We start from the raw sequence: 17,910 nt of genomic DNA, 5'->3' as shown, positions 1-17,910 counted from the left end.
CAAAAGAAGATATCCCATAACTAATAAACACGTGAAAAAATATTCAATGTATTTAGTCATTAGGGATATACCAATTAAAACCATAATCAGATACCACTATACAACCTTTAGAGTGACCAAAACTTAAAAGACTGACAATACCAAGTTTTCATGAAAATGTGGCGCAAATAAAAATCTCATATATTCCTCATTCAAATGCCAAGCGCTAAGGCAACTTTAGAAAGTAATTTGGCAGTTTCTTAAGGGTAAGTATGTACTTACCATAAGACAAAGAAATGGCACTTTCTAGGTATTTACTCAATGGAAATGAAAATACATGTCTGCACCAACAATTGTACTCAAATATTCAGGGCATCTTTATTCAAAATAACAAGGGAATTGATTACAACTTAAAAGCCCATTCATTGGTGCATGAATAAATACATCACATATATGGATTTGATGAAATAATACTCAGTAAAATACAAAGCAATGTATCACCATGCAAGCAAGAAAATCTTTATGGAAGATTATATTACACTGGAGCAATGCATCAGATGGATTGGATTAATAAGGAGTTTCGAGGAAAGAGTGGGGAGGCCAAGTGGTCATAAGATCTCAAATTAAGGTTGGACCAGGAGAGAGAGAATATGCAAAGTAAACTGTTCTTGCCTTCCACGGCTATTTGAGCAAGTTGTCACGGGTAGCTACTATGAACGCATCTCTTGTTTTTTTCAAAAAGCATTTATTTATGACCATCCAAGAGGACGTTTCACCCAAGCAGTTTACAGCAATGATGGGTTGGGTTTCACCTTTAATGAGAAAGTTAGAATAATGGACTACTAGGGCAGATATTGAGGTTAAAATGCAAATTGTGACCTAAAATATCTACACTAATTCACTGTTCTAAAAGCAAAAAACCTCACTCAAAGATCAGTTTTTTTCTCCTATCTGATGAGCAGTAATATTCTATCTTGTAAAACAATTTAAGACATACTACTTTCCTTTAACCCTCATTTCAGATTCTTTGTGAATACTGAAAAGAATGTATTATCTTGATTTTTAAGCTAACACTATATATGAGGATACAGATTTGCAAGATTAGAAGGTTATTATTCCCTTTATAAACCAATTGTTTGCAGTACAATAGGAATTACTTTAGGACATCTTACAGTGTGAACTCCACTAGTTCTTTTAAAATTTGCCTTAACAGACAAGTATATAAAACACATACAGTATCAAGCAATGTATATGTATACTTAATTTTAAATTTAAAAATAAGCTATGTAGTGGCAATAGGAAAACTAAATACTATAGAAATACTTCTATTTCACATAGCGAGTCACAAATGAAATTCACACCTAGAATGTGGTATTCTTTATGTGAAACCTTTTTAATAATTACAGGTCATCTGATTATATAATCTGAACAGGATACTAAAATGTGAGAATAAGAATTTAAATTCAATTGTATTCCTCTTTTAGAACCCTTATATTTGATTTTTTTTTCTGTGTAATTGACTACCTGACTTCTTTATTTTGAATATAACTCTTGTGTCACATATAGACTATCTACCATGTCTTCCTAGAGAGGAAAAAAATCAATGAAAATAGTATGAGGAGCTCCAGTAAGCCTGTTTTTGATGAATTATGTCCTTAAAGATATACTCTGTATGTGGTTCAAAACATATTGATCAGTAACAACTGTTTCTGTAATATCAATAATGCACTATTCTCTTGAACTTCCCCTGAAGTGACAGGGTTTAATCGAGAGAGCCCCAAACAAAAAAAAATGACTACCAAGAAGGAGAGAGAATAATGAAGTTGACTGAAACTTCCAAAATAAATACTAATTTTAAACTTGAGGGAAACATACTGACGTCTCTGTTTACATTGCCCCTTGTGTCTTTCATACTAAGCCACTCACTGAAGGAGTTGTTGTATCACCAAGTTTAAGCGCCTATAGAGTCCATTTGTCATCTACCTTTTTATATGGTATTAAATATTAAGAAATTATTAATAAATATAAATCATTTTGAAATACCACTTTCACTATTTTAAAATCAGGTTTTTCTAACATAAAATACTAACTTAGAATAAACTCTCCCTGTTAGGTTTAATTTGCTTTCTTTGCAGTGTTTTGTTTCATGACCAATTAAGTTATCTAGGAACTCTAATAATTTTAGAGACTTCCTCCAGAGGAAGACTTTCTGGTCGATGCTGTCTCTTAGATGTGCAAAAATTTCTCTACTGAGTGTTCAATCCACAAATAAATTACTCCAGTGAAAGAGGTGAACTATATAGGGTAATTTTCTATTCCAAATGTCTACCATTCTATGGATAGTTCTTAATTAAATTTTGTATTTATTCAGAGAAGTTAGAGAATGTAGACTTGCAATTATAAATGTAGTCTTGTGATTTTTTAAATGTAAAAATTTCTAGTACATTATTCATTCAAAATATTTTCTAAAATATTGTAAACAGAAAATTTTTAATAATCTGTTTTATGCATTTTTAAATCCTCCTCTAAAAATTCTATAATTTACCTATATATATATCTAATCTTCACTCAATTCATCAATACAAGTATTGAATAGATAATCACAGCACCAGTATTGCCCATCTCCACTATCAACTAGCTCCCATTTACTCATCTTGCTCACAAGTTTATCATGATAGAAGAGTTGGTATAGTGATACTAGCTTAGAGTCCTGCCTCCTGATCAACCTAAAAGCTATCAAAATGAAGTGACAAATTTTGAGAAAAGTTGTTTTAGTAGTTCTGCTGAATTTTCTAAGCCCTCATAAATCATGTGTTCATTCCTTGGGTTTAAACTCTTAACTGCCTTATCTGTGTTACGTCAACATCAGAACAAATCGGTTAAGAACGTGCAAGGAATAGGTTAATGGTCCAGGGCTCTCTAGACAATCGAAGGATAAATTGAGGTTTTATACATCAGGGATCAGAATACTGGCTTTGACATCTGACAGAATTCAGACCTCAACTCTGTCACTTAATAGCTTCATATATATATGTATATATATGTGTATATATATATATATATATATACACACACACACGCACATATACACACACACACCCACATATATATATATATTTACCAAGTAGATCTTTCTCAGTATCATATTTTTACAATGTGAAAACTTGGAACAATAATTAATGAATGATGATTTAATGAAATATGCCACATAGTGTCCAGAAGATTCTTTGGTTAAGAGGCATGCTCAGTGAAAGCTGGCTACCTTTGCCCTTCCCACTACAGTGTGAGAACAGTGATTTAGCTATCAAAGCTATTAACATAGCTGATTTCTATTGTTGGGAATGCCCCCATTCTATCATCTCACTTGATTCTCTTGTTAGGACAACCTGCCATTAATATAGAAAAAGTTGAATCCACCACTTTCAGAATCTTGAGCTTCTTTTCTCTGTTGAGATTTTTTTAAATGCCATTAATATATATTAAAGAATAAATACCTTGACACCCCACTGAACCCTCAACAGCTGATAATGCTTGTTCCATCAGATTAGCACCAATATTACTTATAGTATATACAAGCAACCAGATAATCTTTAATTTAATTACAATTTTAAAAGACTGAAGTTTTGCTCACATGATTGGTTTTCTATTGGACTCAACATCTTAAAAAGTGATTCCCTTGAATGCTAATCTACTATTAAACCTTGAAATACTAAGTCTTTTAAATATGTGTTTAGAGGAGTTCATGTTTTATAAACCTTTGTCAAATGTTACTCAAACATCTTTTCTTTGTATTTGAGATTTTGCTGGTAAGACCTCTGCTCCATGGCATCATGTGGGGATGTTAGAACCTAGAAATATTCTTTTGAAGACTGATTGTCGTAACATCATTGTCTATCCTTCTAAACCACTGTAACAAAAAACAGCACTTAAAATGGATGAAGAAAGGGGACCTCACTCTCCTCACTCTTTCTAGATTAACAGGCTGCCTGTCTCCTGCATTGGTTTGCTATACCTAGTACTTTTAGAAGAAAAGAACCAGCCACATGTCTTTTAGTAACCTATCATAAGTTCTCTTTTTGTACCATCTTAAATTAAAATATTGTTTAGCGCCTACTCTGATCCCAGTTCTCTTTCAGGTGAGGGGGATACAAGATTTATTCAATAAAGTTACTTGTTCAGTGTCTGGAGATTGAGCAGAGAATAATTTGGGGGCTGGCTTACTGTCATGTATTGCTTAATGATGGGAATGTGTTCTGAGAATCCTGTCCTTAGGTGATTTTGTTGACTCCCCAACTTCATACAGTGTACTTAAACAAACCTTTAATCTAATCACATCATGTATCTAACCATACAAAAGTAGGTAGAACTGACTACACACCTAGGCTGTAAAGCACAGCCTATTGCTCCTAGGCTGCAAACCTGTACAGCAGGTTACTCTACTGAACTGTAGGCAACTGTAACACAATGGTAGGGATTTCTGTATCCAACATAGAAAAGGCACACCAGAAAAAAAAATTGTATAAAAATGGAAAAAAGGTATAAAAAGTGGTACAAAAAACATAGAACAGGCACACCAGAAAAAAATGGTATAAAAATGATATACAAATGGTAAAAAAAAAAATTGTACGTTTGCATAGGGCACTTACCATGAATGGTGCTTACAGTACTGGACGTTGCTGTGGGTGTCAGTGAGTGGTGAGTGAACACGAAGTCTTAGGATATGCCTACACACTACTGTAGACTTTATTAACATTGTACACTTAGGCTACCCTAGATTTATTTAAAGCTTAAAGTAATTGCACTATGATGTTATGATGGCTACACTACCACTAGGCAATAGGAATTTTTCAGTTCCATTATAACATTAAAAAGCAGCAGTCCACTGTTGACTGAAACGTTGTTATGTGGTGCATGACTGTATATTAAACCAGTTTAAGATAATGTGCCTGTCAGATATAGAATAAGGGGCACCTTGAGGGCATTTCACGATGTAGAATGTTATAGGGCAGGAGATAGTGTGATTTGCTTCAGGAAGCCTTGTAAAGTTATTTGAGCTTAAAATATTAGTATATGAGTTCCACGACATTAATAATGATAATTATGCCATTAGATCCTACTTATTAAATACTTAATATGCAACAGGTAATGTCAGCCTGGTTTTACAGACATTACTTCCATTAATCTTTACAATCAGACATTAGAACTTCTTATTTTTATTCCTATTTTACCGATGAGAGGTCAAAAGGTGCATCTGATCACTGTGCCAAAGAGTCTCCTGTGCATTTCTTCTAAGACTTGGAGCATTCCTGTGCTGGCCAAGGGGAGTTCCTGAAGACCTGACTGTTATAAAAAATTCAGGCATCCCTACAGGACTAATAGAGGTTATTGGTTGGCCTGAAGACTTTGCTGTTTCCTCTCTAACCATGCAGGATAGAACAGCGCTACTTATGAACATCCCTGCTTTGCATGCTGGTCCACATTCGGTCCAGTACATCATCTCTTCATCCTCTTTGGGTGGGCAGGGGGAACTACGCTTTGAGTCTTGTGCACTGGTTATGTCTCCCTTGACTTTGTGTTTTTGCTATCAACTTTCACATGACTCTTCCTTAAGAGTTTGGCAACTGGCTGTCTCCATCCCAATCACTTCTGTCTTTGGATGGCATTATCTGGCCTCACTATGTCTTCATATCCACATTCTTAGTGACCTTTTCCTCCACTCCACCTCAACTATCCTCTCTCAGTGTCACAAAACAGGATATCCATACCTAAAACTCCACATTGAAATATAGAGTTCGGATGATCTGCTGTCCCTCCCCAAGCTTCCCTCCACCTAGCTTCTTTGCTCAGTTATTCTCACTAAGCCTATTATTTGACTCCATCAGGACCTTTACACCAGACGCTTCCTGTCTTTGCTTTGTTTCCTATCTTGGTTAATACCCATGGCCTCACTTGTCAATCACTCCTTTGTCATCATCTTGCAGTCTCATGTACCTTTGTTCCTTGCACAGCTATTTGGAGAATTCCATTATGAATTAATACAACGATCTGAGTTTTCCTGCTCTAGAGCTTCTGGAGAAAATCTTTCAGCACTCTAAATACTTACAGTCATCAACCTTAATAACCTCTCAGTAATGCTGGGCAATCCCACTGTATATTTCTCTAGTTTCTCTTTTTCGTTGAATGCCATGATTATTTCAAACATTCTTTACTTAGCTCAAACCTATGACTTCACATTTTCCCATTGCTCTCAAGACTATCTTCCTTCATACAAGTACTTCGATATCTTGCCACAAAACCAAAGAAGTCTTTTGGCATTAGTATCTATGCTTTCCTCTTTTCGTTTCTGTTAAGTGAAAGTGTTAGCCCTTTTCCTTTTTAGGACTATGCTCTGCACAAAATTGCTGGATCTCATCTCAGCATTTTCTCAGGAATTTTAAACTATCATTTTGTATTATTCTATTCTCATGCTGCTAATAAAGACATACCTGAGACTAGGTAATTTATAGATGAAAGATATTTAATTGATGCACAGTTCAGCCTGGCTGGGGAGATCTCAGGAAACTTACAATCATGGTGGAAGGGGAAGGAAAGATGTTCTTCTTCATGTGTGTGGCAGCAAGAAGTACCAAGCAAAAGGGAGAAAAGCCCCTTACACAACCATCAGACCTCCTGAGAACTCACTCACTATCACAAGAACAGCAGCAGGGGGGTAACTTCTGCCATAATTCCATCACCTCCCACCAGCTCCCTTTCACAATACATGGGGACTATAGGAACTACAATTCAAGATCAAATTTGGGTGGGGACACAGCCAAACCATGTCACATTTTTCAAAATTGCCTTTTACTTCACAATTTCCCATATACATTCCTACTTATCTCTTCCATTTCACAGCCAACTTTGGAAGCAGTTGTATGTGTTTGTCAGTTCTATTCTTTATCATTAATAGAACAACCATCTTCAATATGGATTTTGCCCACTCCTCTATCAAAAATCTGTTGCGATGGCTACCAATGATGTTACTGTTGTTTAATTCAAGGGATACTTCATAATCTTCATCTCACCGTATTGAAATGCCCTCTTCTTCCCTTGGCTTCCATGTTGCCGACTCTCAAGATTTTCCTCCCACTTCTCTGGCTGTTTCTTCTCATTCATTCTCCTCTCCAAGGTGCCCCTTCAAGTCCCTCAGGTTGCTTTCTGTTCAAGATCTTACAAATATCTCCCTATGTTCTCTCTTTGAGCAATCTCATTCACTATTCTGGCTTCAATCTAAAAGTCAATGTCTATAAATTTAGGTCTTTGGCCCAGATTTCTGAGTTCCAAAACTACAAACCGAACTTTTTTCAGGATATATGCATCTTAGGTATTTCGCATCCACTTCAAACTGAACATAAAAACAAGGAACATTGCCATGTTTTCTCCATCCAGAAATATGAGAGTCATTATTGGCCCTTCTCTTCCTCATCTTTAACCCACCCAGTCCATTCTCTTTCTGATCCAGCGGGAACCCATGCACTTGTCTCCAGTTCCTCCTCAGACCCCTAAACCTTCACTCTTTTCTTCTTCCTCAACCGGCGTAAAATCTTCCAGATTGGTCTTTCCTATCCTTTCCCTTCTACATCTGTTCTATTCTCCACGCATCAACCAGTGTGATGATTTTTAATAGAAATCTGACCTCATCACTCTCCTACCTCGACTCCTCTAATGGTTTCTCACTGAACTTGGAGGAAAGATCAAATTTCTTTAATGGTGTCTGCAAGGCCCTGTGTGACCTGTCCTTCGTGCATTGCACCGGTATGTTCTCTTCCTGTTTTTTTCTCTATTTGCAGTCTGTGCTCTAGACATCTGGGTTCCTTTCAGTTCCATGAGAATGCCAGGCAGTTCCTCGGCTCAGGAACTTTGTTCGTGTCCTTTCCACTGCCTAAAATACCCACTCCTCCTTACGTTGCTAATTCAAGCTTTAAGTCTGCTCAAATATTACATCCTCTACGTAACCCCCAACCTTACCCTCTGTAATGATGGTTGCTTTGCCTGTTACACGTAAACTCAGGTAAAATGTTGGACTTTAGTTTTTTCACCACTGAGAACAAATTGTGATGATAGCACAGTGTAGATGTAAGCTCCATGACCCCCAACACCTGGAAACACGATCCCTGGCACATAAATATGTGTAACCTCAAAGAATGCTGCTTACATTAAACTTCATTAACTGAGGACTAAAATTACTTTTCTTAAGTGTTTCTTTTGTTGCCATCATTCAGATCAATTATAGCTTACAAGTGAAAATTATTACAGTAGCATATTCAAAGTGAGATTTTTCATTCTCCTCAGTGACACCACATGTTATGAAAACATTAGTTCTAGAATCGTGCATGTAGGTTTAAGAATGAAGATTCAAGAGTTGCAGTCTGATGTGTTCTGTGCATTCTACTGAGGAAGGTTGTCAAAACATGAAATGAAATTTAAATGATGACATAAGAGTATGAGGAACTGGTGTCATCTGAACAAGTCAGGTCACATTCTGAATTGGATACGCAAACACTCAGATAAGTAAAATGATAACGAACGGCCACACACTTCTCCTGGTTTCATAGCAAATGACCTTGATCCAGCAGATAATAAAATTATTAGGCGGAAAAGGAGCAGATGTTCTTTTCATTTAAAAATCCTTCTGTCCCTAGGAAGAAAATGGTGGTGTTCCTTCACAAGTTGTTTTATTTCTGCAAAACTACACCGAAAGTGTTTGCAATGAATATTACTCAGGCATGTAATATTGACCTTATTACTTATGCCAGTTATATGGAGCAAATACTCAGATGCTACTCCAAAAACGTTATCATAAAGAATAGAACCCATTGTATTATTAATTATAGTTATTTATTAAAATGACACATTTGATTATAAATGTTGCTATAGCGACATCATCAGACAAAACACAGGTATACACCTGAACTTAATTTGGATATTCATAACTTTCAAGGGCTTAAGTTTTTTTCTGTGCTAAGGGATGCTATTCTTTAACCTGTTAATGTAATATTTTCTAAGGAAATAAAGATAACATTTAAATGCATCATTTCTCCCACATATTAAATAGTAGTTTAATGATAATTTACTTAAAAAATGCAGAATGACAAGCTTTTGACTATGAATGTGCCATATCATTTTGCTCTGAAAGGAATTTGTTTCTTAATTCTGTTTAATTTCTGCAGAACTTAATGAATGTTGTCAATGAAAGAAAATGAAGACTGATTTGGGGGTCCAAATACCAAACAAAATTAACTCCTTTATTAATTATATGTTGTTATTTATTTATTTATTTATTTATTTATTTTTGAGACGGAGTCTCACTCTGTCGTGCCCAGGCTGGAGTGTAGGGGCACAATCTTGGCTCATTGCAACCTTTGCCTTCTGGGTTCTAGCAACTCTCCTGCCTCAGCCTCCTGAATAGCCGGGATTACAGGCATCCACCACCAGGCCCAGGTAAGTTTTTTTGTATTTTTAGTAGAGATGGGGTTTCACTACGTTGGCCAGGCTGGTCTCAAACTCCTGACCTCAGGTGACCCACCTGCCTGGGCCTCCTGAAGTGTTGGATTACAGGCGTGAGCCACCACACCCGGCCCTAATTAAATGTTTCTTTCTAACTTTCAACTACAACTTTTGTTAAAATATAGTTTTCTATAATACTCTTATTACTCATTTTTCTCCCCCTTCCTTTCTGAAATAATTAGACTGCCCAAGCAGTAACTCCAAATTACATCTATTCCAAGTTGACAGACAGGAGCCACATCTCAGGATCACAGTGTGTAGTTAGGTTGGCTCAACCCACCAGCAATATTGAAAAATGATACATATCACAGACCTTCACAACAGGAGAAAAACTGTACCATATTGATTTGCCAAATCATCCATGCTCTTAATTTCATAAGCGTATTTTTAGTTTTTGGCAATTTGGAAAAGGTGATAGGTGACAAAGTCAAAAAATAAAGTGTAAAAATATGGTGTAAAATTCTAGCTATATGTAATACCTATAAAATGTATTAAAAAGTTCATTTCCTTTCCAATAACACCTGTGACATTTAGACGTTCTAAACAATTTCTTCTTTCAATCTTTGCTGGTATCATATGCTGGTATTTAGTCAGAGACCTTAAAATAGTTGAACATTCAGAGGGTATATGGTGTTGCAAATAGTAAAACTTTCTGCTCTTCTACTTTTTATAATTCTTGTTTATAAAGTGTCTAATAAAATTATAATTATGTTTAGAAAAACTTAAAATTCCAAGTAAACAAAACTTTAAATGCCCACAGTAAAAAAATGTGAAGCTGCAGTCTTTACAAAACTTTGTAATATATTCATAATCACCACGACCAACAATAGTATAACAACAAAAATTAGATCTACATATCCTATTTTCTGAAATAAACTGCTTTTATGCAGATGAATAGAATTTGCTCATCAACACAGCCAATATCCTTGATTTCCATTTAACAATCTCACCAGCATACAACAGATTTTCCTTCACATAGTTCACTATACCCTTGTTATAGATTTTTTTTCCGGGTAACATTTATCTTTCCTGTTTTATGAACCAACGCTATTTTACATTTTCTACCTCTTCTGTGTAAAATTCCCATTAATAATTACTGGATTTCAAAGACTCCTGTCAGATGGACACTTGATAACAGCTATTTTTAACTGATGTTAAAAGAAATACGACGGTAAGTTTGAAGAAATACAAAATCACCTTCTCTCTCTCTCTCTTTCACTGTCTCTCTCTGCTTGCGAGTTTCCATTTGTAGCATTGCACACTTACATGCACAAAGACAGAGATAGCAAGATGTAACTGATTTACAGAAGTACTATGGCTATAGGCAGGGTGCAGAAAAAGTATAAAGAGAGAAAGTAGTTGTTTGACAGTCTTTTAGAAGTGTGTCTGAAAGAATGACAGGAGTGACTAGAATATCAGAAAATAAGCTCTTCCAGAAGACAGAGCTATCAAAGCTGCTGGCCTCACATGGGTACTCACCGCTCCCCAGTCTTCCTAGGAGGCTGCTCCGGAACTCCAGGGTAGGTTGGCTGTCAGCAAACACAGCGGGTTGTGCCTAGGCCTTCTGGCGGGCTCTGCCAAGGCAAAGGATAGTGGCCACCCAACCTTAGGGTGCTCTTCCAAGGAAGCAGCTCTTCACCTGGAGACAGAAGGGCATTTTTGACACAGAGGCCAACAAATACCTAATAAATACACTGGGTAATTCACATAAATTGCATTTTATCGGTAATCCTTCTATTTACACATTTATAATTATTTGAGTTTAAAGTATTTTTATGGAAAAGAGAAGAAAAACTAGATTTGATATAACCATTCATGTGTAGGTATAAAATATCCACTCAAGATACAGAAAAAATGTTAGGGGGGTGGAGCCAAGATGGCCGAATAGGAACAGCTCCGGTCTACAGCTCCCAGCCTGAGCTACACAGAAGACGGGTGATTTCTGCATTTCCGTTTGAGGTACTGGGTTCATCTCACTAGGGAGTGCCAAACAGTGGGTGCAGGACAGTCGGTGCAGTGCACTGAGCGTGAGCCGAAGCAGGGCGAGGCATTGCCTCACTCGGGAAGTGCAAGGGGTCAGGGAGTTCCCTTTCCTAGTCAAAGAAAGGGGTAACAGATGGCACCTGGAAAATCGGGTCAGCCCCACACTAATACTGCGCTTTTCCAATGGGCCTGGAAAACAGCACACCAGGAGATTGCGTCCCGCACCTGGCTTGGAGGGTCTTATGCCCACGGAGTCTCGCTGACTGCTAGCACAGCAGTCTGAGATCAAACTGCAAGGCGGCAGCGAGACTGGGGGAGGGGTGCCCCCCATTGCCCAGGCTTGCTTAGGTAAACAAAGCAGCCAGGAAGCTCGAACTGAGTGGAGCCCACCACAGCTCAAGGAGGCCTGCCTGCCTCTGTAGGCTCCACCTCTGGGGGCAGGGCAAAGACAAACAAAAATTCAGCAGTAACCTCTGCAGACTTAAATGTCCCTGTCTGACTGACAGCTTTGAAGAGAGTAGTGGTTCTCCCAGCAAATAGCTGGAGATCTGAGAATGGACAGACTGCCTCCTAAAGTGGGCCCCTGGCCCCCAAGCAGCCTAACTGGGAGGCATCCCCCGTAGGGACAGACTGACACCTCACTCGGCCGGGTAATCCTCTGAGACAAAACTTCCAGAGGAACTATCAGACAGCTGAATTTGTGGTCTCACTAAAATCCACTGTTCTGCAGCCACCACTGCTGACACCCAGCCAAACAGGGTCTGGAGTGGACCTCTAGCAAACTCCAACAGACCTGCAACTGAGGGTCCTGTCTGGTAGAAGGAAAACTAACAAACAGAAAGGACATCCACACCAAAAACCCATCTGTACATCACCATCATCAAAGACCAAAAGTAGATAAAACCACAAAGATGGGGAAAAAACAGAGCAGAAACACTGGAAATTCTAAAAGGCAGAGCACCTCTCCTCCTCCAAAGGAACGCAGTCCCTCACTAGCAATGAAACAAAGCTGGACGGAGAATGACTTTGATGAGTTGAGAGAAGAAGGCTTCAGACGATCAAACTACTCCGAGCTATGGGAGGAAATTCAAAACAATAGCAAAGAAGTTAAAAACTTTGAAAAAAAATTAGACAAATGGATAACTAGAATAACCAATGGAGAGATGGGCTTAAAGGAGCTGATGGAGCTGAAAGCCAAGTATCGAGAACTACGCGAAGATTGCAGAAGCCTCGGTAGCAGATGCGGTCAACTGGAAGAAAGGGTATCAATGATGGAAGATGAAATGAATGAAATGAAGCAAGAAGGGAAGTTTAGAGAAAAAAGAATAAAAACAAATGAACAAAGCCTCCAATAAATTTGGGACTATGAGAAAAGACCAAACCTACGTCTGATTGGTGTACCTGAAAATGATAGGGAGAATGGAACCAAGTTGGAAAACACTCTGCAAGATATTATCCAGGAGAACTTCCCCAATCTAGCAAGGCAGGCCAACATTCAGATTCAGGAAATACAGAGAACGCCACAAAATACTCCTCGAGAAGAGCAACTCCAAGACACGTAATTGTCAGATTCACCAAAGTTGAAATGAAGGAAAAAATGTTAAGGGCAGCCAGAGAGAAAGGTCAGGTTACCCACAAAGGGAAGCCCATCAGACTAAGAGTTGATCTCTCGGCAGAAACTCTACAAGCCAGAAGAGAGTGGGGGCCAATATTCGACATTCTTAAAGAAAAGAATTTTCAACCCAGAATTTCATATCCAGCCAAACTAAGCTTCATAAGTGAAGGAGAAATAAAATACTTCACAGACAAGCAAATGCTGAGTGATTCTGTCACCACCAGGCCTGCCCTAAAAGAGCTCCTGAAGGAAGCACTAAACATGGAAAGGAACAACTGGTACCAGCCACTGCAAAAACGTGCCAAATTGTAAAGACCATCGAGGCTAGGAAGAAACTGCATCAACTAACGAGCAAAATAACCAACTAACATCATAATGACAGGATCACATTCACACATAACAATATTAACTTTAAATGTAAATGGGCTAAATACTCCAATTAAAAGACACAGACTGGCAAACTGGATAAGGAGTCAAGACCCATCAGTGTGCTGTATTCTGGAAACCCATCTCACGTGCAGAGACACACATAGACTCAAAATAAAGGGATGGAGGAAGATCTATCAAGCAACTGGAAAACAAAAAAAGGCAGGGGTTGCAATCCTAGTCTCTGATAAAATAGACTTTAAACCAACAAAGATCAAAAGAGACAAAGAAGGCCATTACATAATGGTAAAGGGATCAATTCAACAAGAAGAGCTAACTATCCTAAATATATATGCACCCAACACAGGAGCACCCAGATTCATAAAGCAAGCCTTGAGTGACCTACAAAGGGACTTAAACTCCCACACAATAATAATGGGAGATTTTAACAACCCACTGTCAACATTAGACAGATCAACGAGACAGAAAGTTAACAAGGATATCCAGGAATTGAACTCAGCTCTGCACAAAGTGGACCTAATAGACATCTACAGAACTCTTCACCCCAAATCAACAGAATATACATTCTTTTCAGTACCACACCACACCTATTCCAAAATTGACCACATAGTTGGAAGTAAGGCTCTCCTCAGCAAATGTAAAAGAACAGAAATTATAACAAACTGTCTCTCAGACCACAGTGCAATCAAACAAGAACTCAGGATTAAGAAACTCACTCAAAACCGCTCAACTACATGGAAATTCAACAACCTGCTCCTGAATGACTATTGGGTACATAATGAAATGAAGGCAGAAATAAAGATGTTCTTTGGAACCAACAAGAACAAAGACACAACATACCAGAATCTCTGGGACACATTCAAAGCAGTGTGTAGAGGGAAATTGATAGCACTAAATGCCCACAAGAGAAAGCAGGAAAGATCCAAAATTGACACCCTAACATCACAATTAAAAGAACTAGAAAAGCAAGAGCAAACACATTCAAAAGCTAGCAGAGGGCTAGAAATAACTAAAATCAGAGCAGAACTGAAGGAAATAGAGACACAAAAAACCCTTCAAAAAATTAATGAATCCAGGAGCTGGTTTTTTGAAAAGATCAACAAAATTGATAGACCGCTAGCAAGACTAATAAAGAAGAAAAGAGAGAAGAATCAAATAGATGCAATAAAAAATGAAAAAGGGGATATCACCACCGATCCCACAGAAATACAATCTACCAGCAGAGAATACTACAAACACCTCTATGCAAATAAACTAGAAAATCGAGAAGAAATGGATAAATTCCTCGACAAATACACCCTCCCAAGACTAAACCAGGAAGAAGTTGAATCTCTGAATAGACCAATAACAGGTTCTGAAATTGTGGCAATAATCAATAGCTTACCAACCAAAAAGAGTCCAGGACCTGATGAATTCACAGCCGAATTCTACCAGAGGTACAAGGAGGAACTGGTACCATTCCTTCTGAAACTATTCCAATTGATAGAAAAAGAGGGAATCCTCCCTAACACATTTTATGAGGCCAGCATCGTCCTGATACCAAAGCCTGGCAGAGACATAACCAAAAAAGAGAATTTCAGACCAATATCCTTGATGAACATTGATGCAAACATCCTCAATAAAATACTGGCAAACCGAAACCAGCAGCACATCAAAAAGCTTGTACACCATGATCAAGAGGGCTTCATCCCTGGGATGCAAGGCTGGTTCAACATAAGCAAATCAATAAATGTAATCCAGCATATAAACAGAACCAAAGACAAAACCCACATGATTATCTCAATAGATGCAGAAAAGGCCTTTGACAAAATTCAACAACCCTTCACGCTAAAAACTCTCAATAAATTAGGTATTGATGGGACATATCTCAAAATAATAAGAGCTATCTATGACAAGCCCACGGCCAATATCATACTGAAAGGGCAAAAACCGGAAGCATTCCCTTTGAAAACTGGCACAAGACAGGGATGCCCTCTCTCACCACTCCTATTCAACACAGTGCTGGAAGTTCTGGCCAGGGCAATCAGGCAGGAGAAGGAAATAAAGGGTATTCAACTAGGAAAAGAGGAAGTCAAATTGTCCCTGTTTGCAGATGACATGATTGTATATCTAGAAAACCCCATCGTCTCAGCCCAAAATCTCTTTAAGCTGATTAGCAACTTCAGCAAAGTCTCAGGATACAAAATCAATGTACAAAAATCACAAGCATTCTTGTACACTAATCACAGACAGAGAGCCAAATCATGAGTGAACTCCCATTCACAATTGCTGCAAAGAGAATAAAACACCTAGGAATCCAACTTACAAGGGATGTGAAGGACCTCTTCAAGGAGAACTACAAACCACTGCTCAATGAAATAAAAGAGGATACAAACAAATGGAAGAACATTCCATGCTCATAGGTTGGAAGAATCAATATCATGAAAATGGCCATACTGCCAAAGGTAATTTATAGATTCAATGCCATCCCCATCAAGCTACCAATGACTTTCTTCACAGAATTGGAAAAAACTACTTTAAAGTTCATATGGAACCAAAAAAGAGCCTGCATCGCCAAGTCAATCCTAAGCCAAAAGAACAAAGCTGGAGGCATCACGCTACCTGACTTCAAAGTATACTACAAGGTTACAGTAACCAAAACAGCATGGTACTGGTACCACATCAAAGACATAGATCAATGGATCAGAACAGAGCCCTCAGAAATAATGCCACATATCTACAACTATCTGATCTTTGACAAACCTGACAAAAACAAGAAATGGGGAAAGGATTCCCTATTTAATAAATGGTGCTGGGAAAACTGGCTAGCCATATGTAGAAAGCAGAAACTGGATCCCTTCCTCACACCTTATACAAAAACTAATTCAAGATGGATTAAAGACTTAAATGTTAGACCTAAAACCATTAAAATCCTACAAGAAAACCTAGGCAATACCATTCAGGACATAGGCGTGGGCAAGGACTTCATGTCTAAAACACCAAAAGCAATGGCAACAAAAGCCAAAATTGACAAATGGGATCTAATTAAACTCAAGAGCTTCTGCACAGCAAAAGAAACTACCATCAGAGTGAACAGGCAACCTACACAATGGGAGAAAATTTTTGCAATCCACTCATCTGACAAAGGGCTAATATCCAGAATCTACAATGAGGTGAAACAAATTTACAAGAAAAAAACAAACAACCGCATCAAAAAATGGGCGAAGGACATGAACAGACACTTCTCAAAAGAAGACATTTATGCAGCCAAAAAACGCATGAAAAAATGCTCATCATCACTGGCCATCAGAGAAATGCAAATCAAAACCACAATGAGATACCATCTCACACCAGTTAGAATGGCCATCATTAAAAAATCAGGAAACAACAGGTGCTGGAGAGGATGTGGAGAAATAGGAACACTTTTACACTGTTGGTGGGACTGTAAACTAGTTCAACCATTGTGGAAGTCAGTGTGGAGATTCCTCAGGGATCTAGAACTAGAAATACCATTTGGCCCAGCCATCCCGTTACTGGGTATATACCCAAAGGGTTATAAATCATGCTGCTATAAAGACACATGCACACGTACGGCACTATTCACAATAGCAAAGACTTGGAACCAACCCAAATGTCCAACAATGATAGACTGGATTAAGAAAATGTGGCACATATACACCATGGAATACTATGCAGCCATAAAAATGGTGAGTTCATGTCCTTTGTAGGGGCATGGATGAAACTGGAAAACATCATTCTCAGTAAACTATCACAAGGACAAAAACCAAACACTGCATGTTCTCACTTATAGGCGGGAGTTGAGCAATGAGAACTCATGGACACAGGAAGGGGAACGTCACACTCCGGGGACTGTTGTGGGGTTGGGGGAGGGGGGAGGGACAGCATTAGGAGATATACCTAATGCTAAATGACGAGTTAATGGGTGCAGCAAACCAACACGGCACATGGATACATATGTAACAAACCTGCACATTGTGCACATGTACCCTAAAACCTAAAGTATAATAATAAAAATTTAAAAAAAGAAAAAAAAAGATACAGAAAAAACACTGAAAACTTATGGTTGGCTGTAGTTAGGTAGAAGATCCATCAAGACCTTGGTTCTCATCTTGCTGGCATTGGGTTTAATTTTGCTAGGATATTCAAGTTACAGCACTGAAGTCGTGTGATAATGTATTTGGGATATCTAGCTTGTTCAATTTGTAATAACACACATTATGGATTCTGGTAGAAACAAAAAATTTTAAATATGTAAGGATTTTTCTTTCTAAAAGGGCAGATTATATTATTACTTCCAGAGAGTGTGGGAGAGGGCACAACTGCTGGGAGAAGTCCCTTCCTCACTCCTGGTGTTCCTCTCCACTGTAAGGCTACTCCATCAGTGAAATGGTCCAGGCAAC

At 38.1% G+C, this 17,910-nt stretch overlaps 1 protein-coding gene across 1 annotated transcript in view; it reads right to left on the bottom strand.

The window, feature by feature from the left end:
* Positions 1-17,910, bottom strand: part of TENM3 (teneurin transmembrane protein 3) — a 1,583,118-nt gene that overhangs the window by 1,335,415 nt on the left and 229,793 nt on the right. The window contains exon 2 of the mRNA XM_030816348.1: positions 11,005-11,164. The gene's annotated coding sequence lies outside the window, so the exon portion shown is untranslated. The remainder of the gene's footprint in view (positions 1-11,004; positions 11,165-17,910) is intronic.

The sequence above is a fragment of the Nomascus leucogenys genome, chromosome 7b (genome assembly GCF_006542625.1).
Source record: "Nomascus leucogenys isolate Asia chromosome 7b, Asia_NLE_v1, whole genome shotgun sequence".
NCBI lineage: Eukaryota > Metazoa > Chordata > Mammalia > Primates > Hylobatidae > Nomascus > Nomascus leucogenys.
The sequence above is the reverse complement of the archived record's forward strand: the minus strand, read 5'-3'. Positions and strand labels throughout refer to the sequence as shown.